The sequence below is a fragment of the Cryptomeria japonica genome, chromosome 8 (assembly GCF_030272615.1).
Source record: "Cryptomeria japonica chromosome 8, Sugi_1.0, whole genome shotgun sequence".
Taxonomy (NCBI): Eukaryota; Viridiplantae; Streptophyta; class Pinopsida; order Cupressales; family Cupressaceae; genus Cryptomeria; species Cryptomeria japonica.
In genome coordinates, this window is record NC_081412.1 from 104,648,872 (window position 1) to 104,673,229 (window position 24,358).

The 24,358-nt window shown below is 34.4% G+C and overlaps 1 non-coding gene across 1 annotated transcript; it reads right to left on the minus strand.

Moving 5' to 3' along the window:
* Positions 1–1,278: 1,278 nt before the first annotated feature.
* Positions 1,279–1,349, minus strand: TRNAV-AAC (transfer RNA valine (anticodon AAC)). Its single transcript has one exon. It is a non-coding gene; the product is annotated as a tRNA-Val (tRNA).
* Positions 1,350–24,358: the final 23,009 nt, after the last annotated feature.

Sequence of the window (24,358 nt, forward strand, 5' to 3'; positions counted from 1 at the left end):
GAGAAAACAATAAAAAACACATGGGAAAAAACCCCTCTCCAAAAAAAAGAGATGCAATGAAATGAAAAAGGTACTACATCTGACTACGATGAAGGACTCCTAGTGTCCCCCCAAGTATAGAATTGGTCATAGAAGTATAATGAATGCCCCCCATCCCATATGAGAGATAAAATAAGAATAAGAATCCCCCAATGAATAAGTATCTCTCATGCAAATGGTAGATCCCTAAAGACAAACCATAATCTACTACCTGCAAACAACAGTTCTCCTGATCGAAAGAAACAAATCCACTTGAGATAGGAAAATCCACTCCCATGAATAGGAATATGTAGGAATACAAATCCAAACCGTTTGTGCCTCTAAAAATTTCTCAAATGCTGCTATGTCCATGATAGATGATGATGCCATAAACCAATCAACTACATGTCCAATCAATGTAGGAGGTGACAAATCAAGACATTGCAAAAGATGATGAAGACCAAGATCCATAGGCAATAAGTTGAAAAAATTGATGTAGCTATCATCAAAGAGGAGATGAATATCCATAAAATAATCCTCCAAATCTGCAATATGAGACTCCACAAACAAGGATGATATATCTGCAAGATATGAATCCCAAGTAGCTATGTTTGGAAGAACAATGTCTTGTTGCACTAAATCAATGGGGGATATGCATGAGCCAATGCCAATTTGATCAAGAGCAATAGAAGATGAAGATGATTGAGATGGGATCTCAATGTGAGGACTAGGAACATGAAGACAAACCTCTAATCCATCAAAACATGGAAGACCTCTAATATACTCAAGCTCTTCTATAGTATCATTATAGGGTATAAAATCTATATGTACAAGGGGAAGAAGACAATTTTCTATAGGATCTTCTTGAAATGGAGAGATGTGAGGGTCTCCAAAGGCGAGTCCCAAGTGCATGAGCACACTCAAGGTCTAATATAGAACTCATTGTATCATAGTAAACACTTCAGGAAAAATCAATCCTGCAATATGGTTCATGAGATTTCCCCAAGATGATTTACCTCTTGAAGTTGTTGGTTCATAGAAATAAGGCAATTATTGAGACATGGACCAGCTAAGACTCGAACCTAGGACCTTCCATACGTTGTTGGAGTGCTCTACCACTAAGCTACTGGCCCCTCTTGGAGCAATTCATCATCGGTCTAGGTGTGGCTCATTTCCAACACCAACACCCCCCCTTAAGCCACACCTCTCATGTGCTTGGGGATCCCAGCCTGGACCTGGCTCTGATACCATGTTGAGACATGGACCAACTAGGACTCAAACCTAGGACCTTCCATCGTTGCTGGAGTGCTCTACCACTGAGCTATTGGCCCCTCTTGGACCAGTCCATCATTGGTCCAGGTGTGGCTTAATTCCAACACCAACAACAACATATCTAACCACCTGAGATATGTCAGGATACCATGACAGTAAGACTCATAATTGCCCTTTTCTAGTTTGACAATCAAACGATGAATAGGAAAACCCATGATACCTCCTTAAATTAAATTATCAAACAAACAATAAACTTAAAACATGTAGAACACATCAAATAAAATCATCTCTAACAAATAGATCCATCACCAATGCCAAAATATCCAATTTATTGAGCACGTAGTGAAAACACAAAAATATCAATAATTTTTTTCTAGATCACAATATACAAAAATAGACCTAAGATATTGATAGTGGACTTTGAGATCTTTCTGACGATGTATGTGTTGGTAGTTTGGTATGGTTTTGTCATTGATGTCAACACCTGCTAAATACACCTACTTTGGAGATCCAGCAACATTCACCAGCAATCAGTAAACTATTCAAAATAGTCACCGGTATATGGTTAACCGACAAGATATAATGTTCACCAGTACCTGCATTGACATGGAAGACACTTGGTAATATCGAAGACATCATGTGGACACTTTTCTTTGAAGTAATAATCATTGACATATTCTTATTTACATATTTGCTTTTACCGACAAATAGGTCTAGATTATCTAGGGTTACACCGATAGGTTTATCTTTTCCAGATTAGCATGGCACGCTATGGAGATGATTTATTATTGTTGTAAATACATTAAGCTGACATGTTCAATCAGTTATTGCATCATATATTGTATTATTTGTAAATTGTTTTTATTGTAATATCTTGTAGAGCCGACCTACTAAAATTGGTCTTAGGGTATGGTATAAATGTAAGATATTATTTGTAAGATCAAGTGTGGAATGCGAAAAAGATTTAAGGAAGGGTATATGCAAGATCAAGCAGAGATATACATGAAGACATCATTTGAAGGTGAAGTTAGGTTTTTGTAGAAGCATATCAACATTACACTAGTACTGAATCCAGCATATGAAGATGCTATTTTGTGCAGTACATTCTCATTGGATTTAACCATCCAACTATAGTCAATGTGACTCCCATCTGTGATTGAGTAGTGAGCTCTAGGCTGTTGGCCTTTCTGCATGTGCAGACCCCTCTTTGTACACTTACTATCTGTAGTAGTATCATCTGATTGTGGGTAAGGTTTCCCACCATGGTTTTTCCCCTTACAGGGTTTCCACGTACAAATATTTGTGTCATGTGTTGTGGATCACTTTATGTTTATGTTTCATGCATTAATTCTTACCGGTATAGCAATTTTCTATTAACACTGTTTACCGGCATACTTAACTGTCTTACTGGTATTAAGCATTATGTTGGTTAATAAGATTTTGGTTTGAATTTATTAGACAAGTGATTCAGCCCCCCCTCTCAATTGTCCCCAGGACCTACAACTGGTATCAGAGCCTAGTCCTCTTTTTGTAGAAGTTTAACAACTTGAGGAGATCCAATGTCTACTAATTATTTCAAAAAGGATAGTCCTATACTTGATGGAACCAACTATGGAATATGGAAAATCAGAATGGAGACACATCTGAATTGCATTGGTAAAGATATCTGGGAAGTTACTAAGAATGGTTATACTGCTGTTGTACCCAGTCAGACTGCTCCTATTAATTTAGCTAAAGATAAAGAAAATGATTGCAAAGAAAGAGAAGCACTTTTGAGCGCATTATCAGATCAACAAATCATGGGGTTATCAGATAGATCTACTGCAAAAGCTATTTGGGATCATTTGGAAACACTGAATGAAGGGGATTCCATAGTCAAAATTGCAAAACTTGAAAGCTTCCAAGTCAGGTATGAACATCTGAAAATGGAAGAAGATGAAAGAATTTCTACTTTTATGGAAAGAGTAAATGAAATTGTTTTAGGTATCAAATGTTGTGGAGGAACCTTGAGTGAAGATGAGATTGTTTCAAAAATATTAAGAGGTTTTCCATTGGCATATAAGATGAAGGTTACTACTATTAATGAGTTAAGAACAATGCCTAATACATTAGTAACTAGGGATACATTGATTGGAAAACTTTTAGCTTTTAAAATTGAGGAATTTGGTCCTGCTGCTACTATAAAAACTGATTTGGCCATCAAAGCATCAACATCATCTGCTCCATCTTTTGATAAATCAGACTGGAGAGCCTTTTATGCAAGAGAACTTGAAGAAACTAGGAAGGAGAATGAAGAGCTTGAAGAACTTGAAGCACTATTTGCAAGAAAAATTCCAAAAGGTCCAATTGGAAGTAAGTATGAAGGTAAAGCACCCTTTAAATGTTTCAACTGCAATAAGATTGGTCATATGGCTTCAAGATGCCCTGATAGACATGCTAGACTAAGAGAAGAAGCTAGAAGGACATACAAACCTAATCCTGAATATCAGAGACATAGATTTAAGAAAAACAAAGATAAATCTTGTTACATTGCTGATGAAGGTGTGACTGATGATTCTAATGAGGATCCAGTAGACAACGGATGGGTCTTTGTTGCTATAATAGAAGATCAACCAACACCTATTACTCAACCGGTAGAACAAGCCCTAGCAGCTAAAGTGGAATCAAAGGATGAATGGATTATTGACTCAGGATGCTTACATCACATGACTGGAGACAAAGGTAAATTCTTGAACTTTCAAGAATACAATGGAGGTTTAGTAAGATTCGGAGATGACAAAGCTTGTTTAATCAAAGGTAAGGGTTCAATATCTCTTGATGGTAAACATAACACTGACAATGTTTACTATGTTGAAGGATTAAAACATAATCTTTTAAGTGTTTGTCAATTAGTTGAGAAAGGTTTTCAGTTACAATTTAAAAATGGAAAATTCAAAATCATGAATAGAACTGGTTTGGAAATTGCAACCAGTAATCAAACTAGAGGTAATATCTTTCATTTGAATAATAGTGAAAAGGCATGCTTAATTGCTCATATAGATGAAAGTTGGCTATGGCATAAAAGACTATGTCATGTAAATTTTGATTGCATGGTAAAAATCAGTACTTCTAAGGCAGTTAGAGATCTACCTAAAATTATGAAACCTCAGAATACAATTTGCAAGGAATGTCAATTTGGAAAACAAGTTAGAGCTAGTTTCAAAAGTATTCCAGAAAAATCCAGTAATGCTCTTGATTTAATCCATACTGATTTATGTGGTCCGGCTAGAAATAAAAGCTTACAAGGTGATTGATATTTCATGCTAATCGTTGATGATTATTCTAGAATGTGTTGGGTTACTTTTCTCAAGGAAAAATCAGAAGCACTTGGGAAGTTCAAACTATTCAAAGCAATGGTTGAAAATGAAACCAGTAAGAATATTAAATGTTTAAGATCAGATCAAGGAGGAGAATTCACATCTAGAGATTTTAATGCATTATGTGAAGTAAATGGAATCAAAAGACAGTTATTAGCACCTCAGACACCACAACAGAATGGAGTTGTTGAAAGGAAAAACAAAACTATTTTGGATGCAGCAAAAAGTATGTTATCATAAGCAAATCTACCACATGTGTACTGGAGAGAGGAAGTAAGCACTGTTGTCTATACATTCAACAAAGTTCACATCAAAGGTGAAACCGGTAAGACACCCCTCATGAACTATGGTTTGGTAATACTCCTACTCTTAAGTATTTCAAAATTTTTGGAAGTAAATGTTATATTAGAAGAGATGAGTATATGTGCAAGCTTGATCCTAGAAGTGATGAAGGAACATTTCTTGGTTATTCATCTAAGAGTAAAGCTTATAGATGTTTTAATAAAAGATTACAAAAAATTGTTGAGAGTACAAATGTAAAGATTGATGAACAATTTAGAGGAACTTCAAGGTATATAGACTCTGAACCGGTAACAAAAATTATGACAAATGAACCAACATTAAATCCACCAGTACAGAATGATGATCCAGTTACTCCGGTATCATCAAAGGATACCATAGTAATTGAAGAACAACAACAGACTAAGACACCTCAGTATGTAAGACTGAATCATTCTAAAGATCAGATAATTGGAAGCAAATTTAAAGGAGTCATGACAAGAGGAAGATTGACAAATGAAGAGGTATGTCTTATTTCTCAAATTGAACCATTATCTATCAATGAGGCATGTGAAGATAAATTTTGGATTAAAGCTATGGAAGAAGAATTAGGACAAATTGAGAAAAATAATACTTGGACATTAGTTCCCCGACTTGAAAATAAAAAAGTAATTGGATCCAAATGGGTATTTAGAAACAAACTCAATGAAGATGGTAAGGTTGTCAAGAATAAAGCAAGACTAGTGTGTAAGGGATATTCTCAGAAAGGAGGAGTTGATTACAATGAAACCTTTACACCGGTAGCTAGAATTGAGGCAGTTAGATTATTCTTGGCCTTTGCAGCTCACAAGGATTACAAAGTTTATCAAATGGATATTAAATGTGCATTTTTGAATGGAGATCTTGAAGAGGAAGTTTATATTGATCAACCTGATGGATTTTCTTTGACAGATGACAATGATATGGTTTGCAGATTAAGAAAAGCTCTGTATGGACTAAAACAAGCTCCAAGAGCCCGGTATACAAGATTGGATAAGTATCTTTTAAAAATTGGTTTTACTAAAGGAAATGCAGATAGCAATTTATATTACAAAGTAACTAATGATGACATCTTGATTATGGAAGTATTTGTTGATGATATAATCTTTGAAGGAGAAGATGGATTATGCAAACAATTTTCTCTTAAAATGCAACATGAATTTGAAATGTCTATGATTGGAGAAATAAAATTCTTTTTAGGATTGTAGATTTTACAAACTGATAAAGGCATATGTTTGAGTCTATCTAAGTACTTGAAAGAACTACTTAAGAAATTTGGGATGGAAAACTCTAAATCGGTAAGCACACCTATGACTACAAATGACAAATTATCTCAAAGGGATGAATCTACACCTATCAATCCAACTAGATACAAATCTATGATAGGAGGTTTACTGTATTTGACACAAACCAGACCTGATATTATGAATGCAGTATGTATAGTTTCTAGATTTTAGAGTAATCCTAGGGAAAATCATGAATCAGCAGTAAAAAGGATTTTTTGGTACTTACAAGGCACAACAAATCTTGGATTATGGTATCCTAAAGATGAAAATTTTGATCTATATGCATACACAGATGCAAACTAGGCAGGAGATGTGGATGATAGAAAAAGCACCACTAGAGGAGCATTCTTTCTTGGAAAGAGATTAGTTTCTTGGTTAAGTAAGAAACAGAGTTGTACATCTTTATCAACAGTAGAATCAGAATATGTTGTAGCAACAACAAACTGTACACAGGTACTTTGTCTTAGGCAAATGTTGAAAGACATAAAGGTAAAATGCAAGGAACCTATTACTATATATTGTGATAACACTGCAGCAATTGATATATCTAAGAATCCAGTATTACATTCTAAAACAAAACATGTTTCTATCAAACTAATTTTTCTAAGGGAAAAAGTTGAAGAAAAGGAAATAAAACTGGTTTATGTGAATACTAAAGAACAACTTGCGGATATTTTTACAAAACCTTTGCCTAAGGAAACTTTTGAGTATCTCAGAGATTAGCTCGGAGTCTTAACTCCACCAGTGGAGACTTAGACAGTTGATGATTGTCATCAACTGGCAGAATTAAATGGACAAATCTTTTATTCTGGTATTTGATGAGGAAGCTACTTCTCAAGGGGAGTAGTTGGCATATTGAATTGGTTGGTATTTTGTATGAACTTGACTTTTTGTGACTTTGGCATTTGATGTCAAAGGGGGAGAGATATATGGAAAAACATTAAGGAAAGATATATTGAAAAAAGAATTATCTTTTTGAGGAGAGATTGGTATTGAAAATAAATCTTTGAATAAACACATGTCACTCTCAAGGGGGGAAATGGAGATTGTTGATTTTTGTACTTGGCATTTCTGTTTTGGCACTTTGATGGTTTTTCATCTTGTGTTGCCATCAATGCCAAAGGGGGAGATTGTTGGTATTTTGGTATGGTTTTGTCATTAATGTCAACACCTGCTAAATACACCTACTTTGGAGATCCAGCAACATTCATCGGCAATCAGTAAACTGTTCAAAACAGTCACCGGTATATGGTTAACCAACAGGATATAATGTTCACCAGTACCTGCATTGACATGGAAGACACTTGGTAATATCTAAGACATCATGTGGACACTTTTCTTTGAAGTAATAATCATTGACATATTCTTATTTGCATATTTTCTTTTACTGGCAAATAGGTCCAGGTTATCTAGGGTTACACTAGCAGGTTTATCTTTTCCAGATCAGCATGGCATGCTATGGAGATGATTTATTATTGTTGTAAATACATTAAGTCGACATGTTCAATCGGTTATTGCATCGGATACTGTATTATTTGTAAAATGTTTTTATTGTAATATCTTGTAGAGTTGACCTACTAAAATTGGTCTTAGGGTATGGTATAAATGTAAGATCTTATTTGTAAGATCAAGTGTGGAATGTGAAAAAGATTTAAGGAAGGGTATATGCAAGATCAAGCAGAGATATACACGAAGACATCATTTGAAGGTGAAGTTAGGTTTTTGTAGAAGCATATCAGCATTACACTGGTATTGAATCCAACATATGAAGATGCTATTTTGTGCAGTACATTCTCATTGGATTTAACCATCCAACTGTAGTCAGTGTGACTCCCATCTGTGATTGAGCAGTGAGCTCTAGGCTGTTGGCCTTTCTACATGTGCAGACCCCTCTTTGTACACTTACTATATGTAGTAGTATCATCTAATTGTGGGTAAGGTTTCCCACCATGGTTTTTCCCCTTACAAGGTTTCCATGTACAAATATTTGTGTCATGTGTTGTGGATGACTTTATGTTTATGTTTCATGCATTAATTCTTACCGGTATAGCAATTTTTTGTTAACATTGTTTACCGGCATACTTAACTGTCTTACCGGTACTAAGCATTATGTTGGTTAATAAGATTTTGGTTTGAATTTATTAGACAACTGATTCGCCCCCCCCTCTCAGTTGTCCCCAGGACCTACAGTATGGAAGTCAAAAAATGGAGTTTAGATGTCCAAGATATGACCATGAAAGAATCAAATCGGAGGTTGACTTTTGAGGTTTGGTATGAAATATTAGTATACAAGTATAATATAGATTTCCAATGATATCTTATTTGCCCAGTTTTGACTCCGTATGACAAAGTTATGGACAAAAAACCAACTACTGTATTTTATGGTTTGGAAGGCTTGAAGGGTTCCCAAAAATGGAAATTTGGGGAAATAGAAACTTTTTGAAAATAGAAAGTTCCTAAAAAATAATAAGTTTCAAAAAATAGAAAATTTCCAAAAATATAAAGTTTCCAAAAATAGAATTCTTTCTAAAATAGAAACTTTCCAAAAATGGCAACATTTTGAAAAGGAAACTTGCCAAAAATGGAAACTGTTTGAATTTTTTTCAAATAATTCTTTGATTACAATGATTTTACAGGATATCTTAGGTTTTTTAGGCCTTCTAAATACAATGATGATCTCCATTTCACTCATGGGTGCCTAGATTTTTTAGCTACCCTCATAAACCTCGATTTTTGTGCTCTCAACCAATTTGACCCAAATTTTTAATTGCTCAAATTTTGATGAAACAAAAATCAATCCTAGGGTTTTTTGATGCTATGGACATGATAGAACCTCCATTTGAGCCCAATGTGCATAAATAATTCACCTCATGTTGGATCCCTCAAGCATGCAAAAAGGAACTTGACAAAAAAGCTTTGATGCCATGTAGTAGTTGAGATTGCACTATAATACCATGTAGGAGCTGAGATTGCTCTCGCATACTATGTAGAAGTTGATGATTGATTACTAGAGCTGAGAATCATTTGCAATAAAAACCCCTATCACACAAAATTGATCAAGCAAAGATTGTATACTCTATAACAAGGAGAGAATCACGTATTATTGCACAAAATAATATTAGAGTTACAATTACAATGAATGAAATCATAGGTGCAAGCCCTAATTCTAAAATTAGGAGAACTAAAGAAATGCCAAATAGGAGTTGAAATAAGCTCAACTACATCTAGAACTAAAACTAGAAAATAAAACTCTAGATAATAAAAAGCACCTAAGTTTAGCTTAATTGAAAAAGAAATTAAAGGACCTAATTAATAAATAATTAGATAATTTTCCTAAAATTACTCCAACATAAATTTCTACTCAAAAGCATAGATAAGATTCAATATTTGAAATAAAAAAAATTCTATAAGTGATCATAAGGCCACTTGGCAATTACATACAATGCACCCATTTTGGAAATGTGTATACTGTTAGCAGCAATAGAGGAAAACTGCGAGGGAGGGGAGGGGGGGGGGGGGGGTGAATCAGTTTTCACTGGATTATAAACTTAAGCACAAAAATAGATCTAATATACTAGAGCAACAAAAGAGATAAGAAAAATGAAAGAACAACACACAACATGAAGATATTGACATGGGAAACTCGGTTAAGGGAAAAAACACGATGAGAAACTACCCACAATAAGATGATAATTTGTAGTAGTATGTAAAAATATTACAATGGGGAATGCACATGCATTCAAGCACACTATCTAAAGCTCAGTGCACAATGATAGTGACCTAGAAGGCTACAACCCTCAGGGAAGTCTCACTGACTTACAACAAGATTCAAACTACAATCTAGAAGAAATGAACTGCAATAATAGCATCTCCAAATGCACAATGAGAGTTCCAGTTAAGTACAATTGTCTTCTCCACAACACCAATCTCTCCTTAATGCACTACACCAAAAGATGAATCCTTTCTCACACATACACCACTCTTTGATAGTGAAGACACACCTCGATACCCAAATTACATGATAGTATCACCTATTTGTATAATTCATCAACCTTGACAACAAGGTCGACTAAAACCTCAACTCACAATTACAAACTTACATCACACGATACAAAGATCAACCACAAGATCAATATAATTATTTACATGACATAACATGGACCTAATTCAAGTTCTCACATGCTCATCACCATTGGAAATCATGCCAAGATCAACCGCAACATGCTACACTACTAGAAAAACTGCATAACATGAAGAACATCACCGATTCACCAAAATCTCACACAATGATCAATGCGGATCATGAGGATAAATAGGAAACAATTAGGAAACACCACCAAGGACATTATAATCATCAATAACAACTACACCAACACCACTTATCAAATCGTCATTGATCAACATCTGAACCTCAAGAACACTCACACAACAACAACTGTCACAAAGAAAGAAAACTTGCAGAGCACCAAATCATGAACCATCTGAAATGAAGATACACAAGACCATACCAACAATATACCTAAAACTCAAATCAAAATTTGATCACATCGTAATATACTGAAGGAAATACTGAACTCTACAAAGCATTGATCAAACAAACAAACTGCAAAACTAGATCATATGATATGATCAATTAAGCATCTTGGATCACCAACACCAGTACAAAAGAATATAATGATACTAAGGATACTCCATACACAAAACCATAATCACAATGAGCCAATCTGCAATCACCAGAGCAGGAATATGTTGACATCAATGACAACAACATATCCTAACAGCAGGGGAGATAGAAAGGAAATGGAAAACAAAATGAAAGATTTTGGCAGCAGAATTGATAGGTTGGAGCACAACGTCAAGCAGATTGCTGATCAAAATTTCCAAATCCTCAAATCTTCGATGGAAAACATGAACATCTTTATCAACAGGTTCGAGAATAATGCAAAGAAGGATGGTGATAAAGAGCATGTGAACAAGAAGGGTCATGAAAGGAGGACCAGAGCTAACACAAAGAATAAGGACGGCATCGAAGGTCGTGAGTTGGAGGATATGAAGACCTCAGTGAACAACATGAAACAAATGGTTGTTCACGCTGAGGAAATTCTGAATAGTATTTAGTTTCAGTTGTTGTCCTTGGTTGTGTCTCTTTGTTGTCTTTGTGCTTTCCTTTTGCTGTATGTTCCGAGTTTTTAATGTAATGATGTGTTAAGTTGTTCCCTTCCGGTGGGTTCATTTTGTCATTTTGAAGTGATTAGGCACTTTTTTAAGTAGTTCTATTTTCCTGGCTTGTAAAAGGTTCGGGTACCTTTCAAATACCTGCTTTTACTTAATCAAAACATATCCTAGTAGTAGCAATGTCCAACATATACATGCCTCCCCAGAAAACTATGTGAAAGTTAAGACTAGGATAAAGCATTAGGCTCAAAATATCAACTACATATCACCTACCTGAGGTGTAGCTTACATATAATACTTAAATCACAATTATATCTAGACTAACAAGAGACACAAAAGGCAATATTTATACCATGATTTTTCCAACAAATAATGAAATTTTCCTCCCAGAGTAACATTAGTAATTTATGGATTGACTATGGAGATGATAATATTTTTATAAATTTGGTGACTTCAATTCTCTAATTATTTGATGAAATTTTTTATATATGATATGGTTAGATGACCAGTTGAATTCCATCATAAAATAATCTGTTATATATCTCTAGATAGGTGAACTTACTTATTGTGCATAATTATGATAGTGGTTGGCATGCCTTCAATGCTAGATTTGTATCTATGAATAATTACAAACTTGAGAATTATAGACCCTTTTTCAACTACTTCTTGTAGGATAGCCTTTGGATGCTACAAAATAGTTGTGGGTGTGAAAAATAAGTAGTAGTGGAGAGTCACTAAACAAAACTATAATGAAATGGTCATGTGCCTTATTATTTATTGGATGATGTTGGTGTTGGTAGATCAAATAATATACACTATTTCAAATAAATGTTGTTCCTCTACTTTTCAATAAATCTTAAGAATATGCTATCCAACATTAGTTATAATACAATTAATGTGGAGGAACTATTTGCTAAGTTGGGCCCATCCTTTTTTAATATTGGCGTGCTAATCAAATAAGAATCTTATATTAGACATGGAACAACCTTGCAAACTTTTAAATATTTATCCTAGTTAGATAATTTAATGGTGTATATGTTTTTATACTCACTATATCTTTTAGGTTGCATAATATTATATATATTATTTCAAAATCAGTGAATATGCTATCTATAATGAATAATTTTATGGATTTGTCATCAAATAAACTTTAACTAGCTGATTTCAAAAGTAGGTTGACCCCAAAATAAAAAATCAAAGAGTAGACTCAATAATTTTTTTGTGGTATTTTCATAAACGTAAACAAATATTTTCTCAAATCATAGATTTGAAACCACTAGTAGTAAAATGAATTTCACAAGAGAAGAATACAATAGAAAATATTTTAAAGTATAATAGAAATTACTTGCTAATGAATGATAATAATACTAATCCATTTTGAATGGGTAACTACCAAAAATATTCAACAAAATATAATTAATAATATGCTAATAATAAACTAATTAATACATATTATGTATACCTCACTTTTTCCATGCATACCACCCAAGTTGACCCTAAAGCTATATAATTGATCATGACTTAATTAAATTTTAAATTAGGCATAAGTTGATTGCACATATTCTCATTCATGACACAGGTTAAGGGCATAACATTCTAGATGAATTTGATGGGGTTTTAGATTCCTTTAGTACTCCAAAGTGAAGTGTTTCTAGAGTGATTCTCTTTTGATTACATAGGATTCTTGGATATGATTTGGTTGTGAATCAATACACATTGAATGACTTTCAATACCTAAACATATCAGTTGTTCATACAAAATGTGTACCAATTTGACTAGTAATTGCCAATGAGATAGGTGCATATTGACTTTTTGTAAAATTTTATTTTTTTATTTTTTATTATAGAGATCAATTATGCATAATGGAGTGAATACAGACATGATAGTAATAACTTAAAAAAAAAAAGTATGTTGATGTAAAAAATAAAGACATGAATGTAAGTGCAATGATAGACATAATACACAAATCATAATGATGAATTTATAAGAATATATACAAATAGAATTAATGAAAAATGATATAAAAAAATATAAATATAACAAACCAAAATAAAGATAATAAAAATATATAATTATAGTCTTCGGACATGTAGTGTGGCAATTAAAACGTTTCATTGGTGAAGCGGCCACCAAGGTTCAAATCCCTTCTAGGCCATTGTGCTTGCGAATTTGAACAAGTGAAGTGTGAGGATGAGGTCCCTTATTTGTGGCCTCACCAATTCATAGCTCCATGTCAAAAGCATTCACGTGGAGTCAAAGCGCAGTTGTTAGTGTGTCTTTGGTCTGCTTGTGAAATTGAATGGTTCTTAATGAGCCTACTATGTATCCAATGTTGTTGAGTATAAAGATCGAACATCATAAGAGATAAGGATGAGATCATGCCTAAATTTGATAGAATGGATACCCTTTAATCCTTGGCTCTTAGCCAAAAATATTACAACCTAAGACTTATGCTCCCACATTTATAAATAAAAATCCCTCAAATAAAAAAATGAAAAAGAAATATATTGATTTTGTACGTGCAAATAGAAGACATTGAGACGAATCGAGCCATGATTGAGAACCTTAGTCCGTGTCGATTTCGTTATCAAGAGGAACCTTATCTATGAAAGGAAAATAGAAACCTATGCTATATTTGCTAAGTTGGGCCCATCCTTTTTTAACATTGGTGCACTAATCAAATAAGAATCTTATATTACACATGGAACAACCTTTCAAACTTTTAGATATTTATCTTAGATAATTTAATGGTGTACATGTATTGATACTCACTGTATCTTTTAGGTTGCATAATATTATATATTATTTCAAAATCAATGAATATGCTACCTATAATAATTTTAACTAGCTTATTTCAAAAGTAGGTTGACCCTAAAACAAAAAATCAAAGAGTAGACTCAATAATTTTTTTGTGGTATTTTCATAAACGTAAACAAATATTTTCTCAAATCATAGCTTTGAAACCACTAGTAGTAAAATGACTTTCACAAGAGAAGAATACAATAGAAAATATTTTAAAGTATAATAGAAATTACTTGCTAATGATTGATAATAATACTAATCCATTTTGAATGGGTAACTGCCAAAAATATTCAACAAAATATAATTAATAAAATGCTAATAATAAACTAATTACTACATATTATGTATACCATACTTTTTCCATGCATACCACCCAAGCTTACCCTAAAGCTATATAATTGATCATGACTTAATTAAATTTTAAATTAGGCATAAGTTGATTGCACATATTCTCGTTCATGACACAGGTTAAGGGCATAACATTCTAGATGAATTTGATGGGGTTTTAGATTCCTTTAGTACTCCAAAGTGAAGTGTTTCTAGAATGATTCTCCTTTGATTACATAGGATTCTTGGATATGATTTGGTTGTGAATCAATACACATTGAATGACTTTCAATACCTAAACATAGCAGTTGTTCATACAAAATGTGTACCAATTTGACTAGTAATTGCCAATGAGATAGGTGCATATTGACTTTTTTTTTTAATTATTTTTTTATTTTTTATTATAGAGATCAATTATGCATAATGGAGTGAATACAGACATGATGGTAATAACTTAAGAAAAAATAGTATGTTGACGTAAAAAATAAAGACATGAATGTAAGTGCAATGATAGACGTAATACACAAATCATAATGATGAATGTATAAGAATATATACAAACAAAATTAATGAAAAATATATAAAAAATATATAAATATAATAGACCAAAAGAAAGATAATAAAAATATATAATTATAGTCTTCGGACATGTAGTGTGGCAATTAGAACATTTCATTGGTGAAGCAGTCACCGAGGTTCAAATCTGTCCTGGGCCATTGTGCTCGCGGATTTGAACAAGTGAAGTGTGGGGATGAGGTCCCTCATTTGTAGCCTCACCAATTCATAGCTCCGGGTCAAAAGCATTCACGTGGAGCCAAAGGGTAGTTGTTAGTGTGTCTTTGGTCTGCTCGTGAAATTGAATGGTTCTTAATGAGCCCACTAGGCATCCAGCATTGTTGAGTATAAAGATCCGACATCATAAGAGATGAGGCTGAGAGCATGCCTAAGTTTGATAAAATGAATACCTTTAATCCTTGGCTCTTAGCCAGAAAGATTTCAACCTAAGACATGTGCTCCCACATTTATAAATAAAAATCCCTCAAATAATTAAAAAAGGGAAAAGAAATATACTGAATTTGTATGTGCAAATAGAAGACGTTGAGACGAATCCAGCCATGACTGAGTACCTTACTCCGTGTCGATTTCGTTATCGAGAGGAACCTAAGCTACCTATGGCAGCAGAAAGTAAACCTAAGCTATGAAAGGAAAATAGAAACCTAAGCTATGAAAGGAAAATAGAAACCTAAGCTTTTGAAATCTACACATATGAACACAATTTCAAAGGCAATCAAATTCTTAAAAAGACAAATTCTACTTTTGGAAATCGAATCTCTTCACAACTTTTTTTCTTCATTTCCCTCATTTTGCAATCCAGATCACACCAACTTTTGACCATCTCTATTAGCCAGATCATTACTTAGTTTATATCCAATGTATAGAGACTCAGTGTTGTCCAGAAAATAATGGGTACGAACAACTTACAATATGTGGCTCAGTTTTGTCCATAGAAAATGAAGCGTTTTCCTGTTCTGCAACGTGTAAAGAAGATACTTTCTCATCTACTATAAATTCTCTGTCAAATCAAATAAATCACCTGAAAGCAACTCTAAGGCGAATTGGGTATCTTCAAATGCTTCCATGTGATTAGTCCAATGAATTCATCATGAGCTTGGAATTTCATTCATTGATTTCTGTAGCATTTGGAAGAACATGACCACTTTAGATCGTAAGCACAGATCAAAGGAAGAAAAAACAATACGAACATTTAGTACCGCCATTTATGAACAGTTTGTACGTTGATTACAATACATGCACCGTGTAAGTTTGTTCAAGTACGTGTTTGTTAAACAGTTTTCCTACGTTGGAGTTCTTTTGAGAATTCCATGATTGAATTCCTTTGCTTTTGGTCTAGGGTTTCTTTCATTTTTGATTTAGGTGATTATGTCCATTATCACAACGTGATTAATCACTGTGCATTTTGATTTTAGATTTATTTAGTGTTTGTCGTCTTCTCGACTTTATTTCAGCTGAAATTTGCGGCTTTTTCTATTGAAAATGGCCATCTCGCACTCAAAGTCTGGACCTTTTTATACATTCATTCAATTCTTTAGAGTCGTACAATCTTTTTTAATTATTTGAGGAGATCTCCATTGATTTTGCTTTGAGACGTTTGTGAGTCGATAAAGAGAGTGTTACAATTAAATTAAAAGTATGTGCAGATTTGAAAGCTGTAGATAAACAGTAACAATTGATAGTTTTAATCACATGGTTATTTTTTTAATATATTTAATTAAATCAAAGTATCGTAGTTCAATTGGTTGAGTATAAATGATAAGGATGATAGTATGTTTCTTGATTACATTATCTATTGGGATTCAAACCTAGAAAGGTATGACATAGGAGATGAAGTTCGGCTTGTCGTTTGCTACTTTGATAGAATGGATATACATCGTCTCTAGTTATCCGTAGAAGAAATATCAACATAGAGCTGTGCTCTCACATTAATTAACAAATATGAACTTTGTAGATGATACAAAATCCTTCATAATATATATTATCAAATGGAAGATTTTACATCACCTACGGATTCTCTCTCTCTCTCTCTCTCTCTCTCTCTCTCTCTCTCTCTCTCTCTCTCTCTCTCTCTCTCTCTCTCTCTCTCTCTCTCTCTCTCGCACGCGCGCACGCATATGTATGTATGTATGTATGTATGTATGTATGTATGTGATATCATAATATATAAATCTATAGATGATATAAAATTTATAATCTCATATATGATACTATAATAACTTCTTAAAGTTGTTCATTATTAAAAAAAATTTAATTTTAAGTTTTCTATTTAATTATAAATATGAACAAAAACATAATAATTAACATAAATCATCCAGTCAATAACAATCATTAGTACTCCTGAACCACACACTTGGCAAGGTTTGAATTGTTGGCATATGCACACTCCAATGAGACATTGTATGTGATTGAAGGTTTTATCATTGATGGCAACCTTGCAATCCTATGGCACCGGCAAAGGCATTATACCGGCATTAGCAGATCACACTCTACACCGGCACTCAGGACACTGGCACCGACACAAAGAAAAGAAGTATACCGGCACAGAGGCTGACAGGATTATGCTATATTATTATTGTAAAAACTTTGTAAGCCGACTTGGCAAATTGTAAAATGACTCTTATATATAAAAGAGATCATTGTAGACATTTTGTAATGAATGAGGAACATTGAGGAAAAATATTAGGTAGACCTATTCTGTAAAATATAGGCTCAGGGTTTATGTAAGAAGCAGAGCAGCAACCGGTACTGGATCAGGCATTATAGATGCTATTGTAAAGTAGTACAAGATATTGGATTTGTATAATCCTCATTGTAAGTCAGTTAGACTTCCCATTGAATAGTGAGCTCTAGGCAGTTGGCCTTCCTGCATGTGCAGGCCCCTATTGTAAGTAATATTCTCTTATTGGCCAATGAATGAATATTGTGGGTCAGAAATCCCACCGAGGTTTTTCCCACACCGGATTTCCTCATTAAAACCTTGTGTTATGGTGTGCTTTTCATGTGGATGTTCTTAATTTTGTTTATTGCATTATTTCTTGCATACCGGTACACTGTTATAATATGTTCTGCATGTTTTAATTTAAGAAATTCTATACACCGGTCAGATACTAATTCACCCCCCACTCTTAGTATTTGTGGGATTCCTAACAATTGGTATCAGAGCTTCGTCCTCTATTTTCAAAAGCCTAACAACTTGAGGAAGATCTTGACACCCATAAAGATGGAGAATTTGATGAAGCAACTTGAAGGAGCTCTTACAGACTATGATGCAAAGAAATTGAAAATATCAAACTAGAAGATGATTTAAGGGCAACTCAGGATATCATTCAAGCACTTCAAGAAAATTTTACTGTTGCAAGAAATAAGAGAAGAGAACTTTATGAAACATTGCAAAATGAGAATGATGAAAAGGAATCACTTAATGATATGATAAGCAAGTTTAAACAAGAGAACATGACAACAAAGAATGAGATGTAGGATATGACTATGAGATTTTGCAAAGAGATTGAGGATAGGAAGAAGAATGAAGAAGAATTGACCAGAAGACTAAGTGATGCAGCAAATGAGAACACAAGACTTAGCTATGAAAATGACATGTTGAAGACAGATCTGATGCATACTCAAAATGACTCAAATGAACTGATGAGACAAAAAGAAGTCTTAGAAAGAGAACTAGAAACTGCAAATCAACATAAAGAAAAATTCAAGAAAAGCTCAGAGGAACTTGGCACCTTGCTGAAGAATCAAAAATCTAAGGGTGACACTTCTGGAATTGGCTTTGAAGTTGGTGAAAGCTTCGATACTACAAATACTTAGGATCACAGCAAACCGGTAAGACAACCTAATGCTTTTAAATTCAATGGAAAATGCTTTAATTGTAATAAGTATGGTCATAGAGCATATGGATGTAGATCTAGAAATTATCAGAATATCAACACACCCACTGGTCAATGTTCTAAATGCAACAAAGTTGGTCACAACTCTGAAAATTGCAGAATGAATGTGAGATGTTATGTTTGTGGACGATTTGGACATTTATCTAATCAATGCATAACACATACTGGCATAGGTTATGGGAAAGCTATTCAGAAGAATAATGTAACTTGTTATGCATGTAACAAGATTGGGCATATTGCAAAATTCTGTAGAAGTAAAGGAACACCGGTAGACAACAAAAGTTCTAGCTTGAAAGGTAAAGAAAAGGTTGAAGAAGTTAAGCAAGAATTCTCAAAACAATGGATTAGAAAAGTTGATCTAAATATTGGGAATACTCCTCCACTGGTAGAACAAACCAATGCTTCACCAGAAGGATAGAGTGATGCTTCACCAGTAGGATAGAGAAGTTTATGCATTAAGAGTGCTTATGATATGGTCACAGAAAATGCAAAGATTGATATATGTGAATGGTTAAAAGATGAATTAATTGACAACCTTGAAAAGATTAAGAAGGACAAGAAAGGAACTTTCAGGTTTGGAAATCTGTTAGTATGTCTGATGCTACATATAACAAAACAAGTTCTCGGTATAGGCTACAAAGAACTTGGTTATGATATACCGGTAGGTAAACAGTTAACAAAACTATTCAATAACATGGGAGAAAACAAGGAAAACAATATTCATGACTTTTTTCAAGCTTTAAAGGCCAAAATGAAGAAAAAAATCAGGTTATCACAAAAGATTGTCGACAAATAAAAGATGAAATTGTAGCATCCTAAAATTGTGACACTTGCAATTTCGACTGCATTTGGGTCTTCACGATGGCAGCGCAACGTTGAACCTGAATGGAGACCCTAAAACCTGCTTATGACATCAAAAACTGCATTTTTCCGTACCCTGGCCTGATCCCTCCTTGCACCCTGCTGTCCCGGGAGGTGGGACCATGGCGCCCAGCGCCCTGGTCCTTCTGGACCATGGCGCCCAGCGCCCTGGTCCTTCTGGACTAGGGCGCCCAGCGCCCTGGTCCCCCAGGACCATGGCGCCCAACGCCCTAGTCCCTGGCCCTATTTTGGGCCCGGTCTCTTGTGGGCATCGGGTCTTTAAGTTTGCAAATTGGAAAATATTATTTCCTGGTCGGCCTAAGGTCGGAAAATCCAATCTATCAGCCCTAATTGACAAGTATATAAACTACTTTTCCTCTCCTAGAAAAGGAGGAGGGACAAATGTGTACAAGAGGCGAAAGCGCTAGGCAAACATTCAAACATTCAAGCATTCAAGCATTCCTTCAAGCAATTGAGCATTCTAAGTCTCCATTCAAGGCTAAGTGTTGCATTCAAGACAAGGATTCAACCATTGAAGAGGAGATCACATACAACACACAACATACTACATACATTACACCTTCGCATGTAAGAATACAAACATTCTTACAAAAAGGTATCAGTACTTGTTTACATTACAAACATTTACATTTACAGCATTCTCATTTCTTGGTTAATTCCAAAACCGGGGTTTGACCTAAGGGCAAACCCCTCATCCCTAACCCCCCAATCGTCCTCTCTTTTCTATGTGTAGGTTGCAGGTACGCGGCTGTAATTGAAGATCTGGAATCCTTGTGCAGAGACGAACAGATCCCCCTTCGTTTCGCGGATTTTTCGGAGGACCGTGTGCACGCCGGGCGCCATCGTCCTGTCAACTTTCGCTCAAATTTGCAGAACAGCACCGTCTTGACATTTTACTGCTAATTCCAGGTCCGCAGCTTCATCCCATATCCCTATCTCTGTTTATAAGTGAATCTTTCCTACTTTACATGCATTCCTAGTTCAATCTTTCTTTCTACATTCTTTACAAAAGAGGGTATCCTTGATGTCTTAACCCTTGAAACTCATATAGAATCGAATGTTGCATTGCGTGGGATTGGATCTTGTGGGTTTCAACCCCTCTTTTGAATGTAAAGTCTCTCCTAAGTGAAAACCATCAACCCTAGTGACTCCCCCTTCTCTCTCCTTGGAGTTGGGGAGGGGAGAACGACTAGGGTTCAATTTTTCTGCTTTACATTTTGGTGAACCCGATGTGAACATCCTCATTCTGATTATTCATGGTTAGATCTGAAAATTTTGCTTTCCTAATTACATTTCCATGTTTGATCTTTTGCAAATTTTAGAGGCTAATTGCATAAAAACCCTAAAATTTTCTTTTTAGTAATTAAACTTGTGAAATGTTTAATTGTTAATGCTTGTTTTAGATCTACCCTTCTATTGCAAATTGTCAATTCATATTTGTGCTTTAATTCTGAAAATTAAGTGGTTAAATGTCAAAACCCTAATTTTTAAGACCTTCTTGATTCAACCTTTGACTGATAATTTCACTAATCAAAACACCTCCAAATCGGCTGTAACTTTGGATTCCACAATAAAATCACAATATCTTTCATCCTTGAAAATTTGGAAAAAAGTTGCGAGGACCGTGTGCACCCCGAGCGCCATCGTCCCCGACATTTTTTCCGAAATTTTGGGAGCTAGATCTTACTGTATTTTTCTGCTAAAATCCAGAATTTTGGCTAATTTTATCAATTTTAACACCTTCAAAATTAAAGTTAAAGTTGGTCTAGCGATTGCTTGGATTGAGGCTTCTAATCATTCAAAAATTGTTGAAATTGAAATTCATATCAAAATTGTGTTTCTTACAGTCCTAAATCTGAAAAGTGTGTTAGCATTCATTCAAAATTTCAGTGTTTTGTTCAAATTTTTACAATTTGTGACTTTTGAAATTAAGTGTTTAATTGCAACAACTCTGATTTCCACTTTCAAAATCGAATTTTGCATGAAATCGAGTCAACTTTTAAATTTCGAAACTTGCATTGCTTTCAGCATTCCCTCTAAAATCATAAAATTCAAAATTTCAGTTTCCCCCTCTTTTTCAAAATTCAAATTTTACATTTTTCAACAATCTTGGTAGGGTTCAATTTTGAGATTGCAACTTTAATTTGGCCTATCTATAGGTCGTAAAATCACTCAATTTTTTCAGATTAGCTTTAAAATCATCATAACTTTCATCCCTGAAAATTTTGAAAAAAGTTGCAAGGACCGTGTGCACTCCGTTCGCCACGGTCCTGGACATTTTTTCCGAAATTTCAGGAGATTGTCCTAATTGCATTTAACAACTTAAATCTAGGAGATTGGCTGATTTTATTGAAATTTGCTACCTCTAAAATTCAAAATCTTCTCTCTCTCTCTCTATTGCATGAGTTTTACAACAATAAGCCCTACTTACACTATTCCCATTAGACAAAGCCTTAGAATTAAGTCTTTCCAAGGTTTAATTACTGAGGAGATGGAACCTAATTTGAATGGCCTTTTTAACGAGGACATGGGTAATTCCTCTAATCCTCTTAATGATGAAGAAGCTCTCCATGAGGTTTCTGTAGAACAACTTTCAAAATTGGATAACCAATTTGATGATTTTCGACAATGGATGTCTCAAGAATACCCCGATAGTCAAGCTCTTTCATTAATTGAGGGTCTAAAACGTATGGTTCAAAGTGATAAGAATGGAATTGATATTTTGCGTGGTATTGCACACATTGTGGATTCAAATGTGATGCCTATGAAGAGTTGTGCCGAAACTTTAGGTTATACACAACCTCCTACTCAAGTTAATCATTCTGTTCCTTTGACAACTTCTATTGCTAGTATACCTACTTTTACATCAAACATAATGACTACTTCAATACAAGACATTCCTCCTATGATCACCAGTCATGGGGGCAATCCCTCTTCTTCAATCAACCCGCTTCCTTCATTCAATCCAACTTCTTCATTCATTCCTTCAATAAGTGTTCCTATTATATCTCCACAAATGAACATGAGGCAAGGGGGCAATTCATTTAACCCTTCCATTCCTCCTTGTAGTGTTCCTCCTTTCCAATCATCTCCTATGACTAACTATCATAGTGTCCCACCACCTTACTCTCTACCTTCTTTCAATAACATAACACCTCCATCACAATCTAACACGTCTAATATGAACTCTTCAACTGAAGCAACCATTAACAATCTTGCACAAACTGTCTCTTCTTTACAGCAACAAATTGCCTCTATGAATCAATCTAAGTTTAGTGTGCCCACATTTGATGTTGCGAGCCCACTTTCTCTTGACATTGTTCGAGCTATCCCCCCTAAACATGTTGAAATTCCGCATTTGGAGCTTTATAATGGTAAGGGTGATCCTCTAACACATGTTAAGACCTTTCAAACAATATGTACTGATTTCTCTTATGACCAAAGGTTGCTTGCAAAACTGTTTACTAGAACATTAAGAGATAAAGCCCTACAATGGTATTGCTCGTTGCCTTCCTATTCTATTACTTCTTTCGAACAACTTGCAAATGCTTTTATTCAACAATTTCAAAACAATATAAGTCCTAAAGTTACTTTGATTGATTTAATGCATTGTAAACAAGGTGTTAAAGAAAAAGTGACTGATTTCATTGGTAGATATAAGCATTTGTATGCTCAAATTTTTTTTCTAGTACCTGACAATGATATTCAAAGAATCTTTATTTCTAATTTACAAAAAGACATTAGAGAAAAACTTATGTTTTCTGAGTTTACTTCTTTCCAACAGTTGTGTGCAACTCTTCACAATTATCAACTGACTGTGAGTCAAATGGAACAAGCAAATCCTATGGCTCCGAGTGATAAGGGTGATAGTAGTCAACAACCATTTGGGAAGTTTAAACCGAACAGAGAGTCCATTAAATTCAATGAAAAAATCATCAACAACAATGTGAATGCGGCATCAGGTGTGCCTCCTATTTCTAAGTTTTTCAAGAAAGAAAGAAAGTTCACTCCTTTGAATGAATCATTGCATAGTATTATGAATAAGTTATTGGAACAAAATGTGCTTACTCTTCCTCCTATAAAGCAAATAGATCCTACAAAGATTAATTCACCCTATTTTGATAACAAATCTTTTTGTCAATTTCATCGTCATCCTGGGCATGATACTGAAAAATGTTTTGCTTTAAAGGGTAAAATTCAAGATTTGATTGATAATAATACTATTTCTGTTTCTGGAGTGAATGATAAAGGCAACACATCTGTAGCTCCTCCTAACCAAAATCTTAAGATTTTTACTGATCCATTACCTTCTCATACCTCTAATGCGATTGATACTAATGATTCCTCTGTCTCACCTGATGATCTTGTGTCCATGACTTCGAATGTGATTAACTTTGTAGAGCAGCAGAAAATCCCTAAAGAACCTTCCATCACCTTTGATTCTAGTGA